The sequence below is a fragment of the Amia ocellicauda genome, unplaced genomic scaffold (genome assembly GCF_036373705.1).
Source record: "Amia ocellicauda isolate fAmiCal2 unplaced genomic scaffold, fAmiCal2.hap1 HAP1_SCAFFOLD_165, whole genome shotgun sequence".
Lineage (NCBI taxonomy): Eukaryota > Metazoa > Chordata > Actinopteri > Amiiformes > Amiidae > Amia > Amia ocellicauda.
Window position 1 is genome coordinate 60,835 of NW_027102728.1, and position 1,666 is coordinate 62,500.

Genomic DNA, 1,666 nt, shown 5'->3' on the forward strand with positions numbered 1-1,666 from the left:
ACCAGGGCAGGCAGGCTGTCCTCCAGGGCTGGAAGGCAGACCTCCAGGGCAGGCAGGCAGACCTCCAGGGCAGGCAGTGCTGCTACCAGGGCTGGATAGCAGACCTCCAGGGCTGGAAGGCAGGCAGGCAGACCTCCAGGGCAGGCAGTGCTGCTACCAGGGCTGGATAGCAGACCTCCAGGGCTAACAGGCAGACCTCCAGGGCTGGAAGGCAGGCAGTGCTGCTACCAGGGCAGGCAGGCTGTCCTCCAGGGCTGGAAGGCAGACCTCCAGGGCAGGCAGGCAGACCTCCAGGGCAGGCAGTGCTGCTACCAGGGCTGGATAGCAGACCTCCAGGGCTGGAAGGCAGGCAGGCAGACCTCCAGGGCAGGCAGTGCTGCTACCAGGGCTGGATAGCAGACCTCCAGGGCTAACAGGCAGACCTCCAGGGCTGGAAGGCAGGCAGTGCTGCTACCAGGGCAGGCAGGCTGTCCTCCAGGGCTGGAAGGCAGACCTCCAGGGCTGGCAGTGCTGCTACCAGGGCTGGATAGCAGACCTCCAGGGCAGGCAGGCAGACCTCCAGGGCAGGCAGTGCTGCTACCAGGGCTGGATAGCAGACCTCCAGGGCTGGATAGCAGACCTCCAGGGCTAACAGGCAGACCTCCAGGGCTGGCAGGCAGGCAGGCAGACCTCCAGGGCAGGCAGTGCTGCTACCAGGGCTGGATAGCAGACCTCCAGGGCAGGCAGTGCTGCTACCAGGGCAGGCAGTGCTGCTGCCAGGGCTGGATGGCAGGCAGGCAGACCTCCAGGGCTAACAGGCTGACCTCCAGGGCAGGCAGGCTGTCCTCCAGGGCTGGATAGCAGACCTCCAGGGCAGGCAGTGCTGCTACCAGGGCAGGCAGGCTGTCCTCCAGGGCTGGATAGCAGACCTCCAGGGCAGGCAGTGCTGCTACCAGGGCAGGCAGGCTGTCCTCCAGGGCTGGATAGCAGACCTCCAGGGCAGGCAGTGCTGCTACCAGGGCAGGCAGGCTGTCCTCCAGGGCTGGATAGCAGACCTCCAGGGCAGGCAGTGCTGCTACCAGGGCTGGATAGCAGACCTCCAGGGCTGGATGGCAGGCAGGCAGACCTCCAGGGATGGATAGCAGACCTCCAGGGCTGGAAGGCAGGCAGGCAGACCTCCAGGGCAGGCAGTGCTGCTACCAGGGCTGGATAGCAGACCTCCAGGGCTAACAGGCAGACCTCCAGGGCTGGAAGGCAGGCAGTGCTGCTACCAGGGCAGGCAGGCAGACCTCCAGGGCTAACAGGCTGACCTCCAGGGCAGGCAGTGCTGCTACCAGGGCTGGATAGCAGACCTCCAGGGCTAACAGGCAGACCTCCAGGGCTGGAAGGCAGGCAGTGCTGCTACCAGGGCAGGCAGGCTGTCCTCCAGGGCTGGAAGGCAGACCTCCAGGGCAGGCAGGCAGACCTCCAGGGCAGGCAGTGCTGCTACCAGGGCTGGATAGCAGACCTCCAGGGCTGGAAGGCAGGCAGGCAGACCTCCAGGGCAGGCAGTGCTGCTACCAGGGCTGGATAGCAGACCTCCAGGGCTAACAGGCAGACCTCCAGGGCTGGAAGGCAGGCAGTGCTGCTACCAGGGCAGGCAGGCTGTCCTCCAGGGCTGGAAGGCAGACCTCCAGGGCTGGCAGGC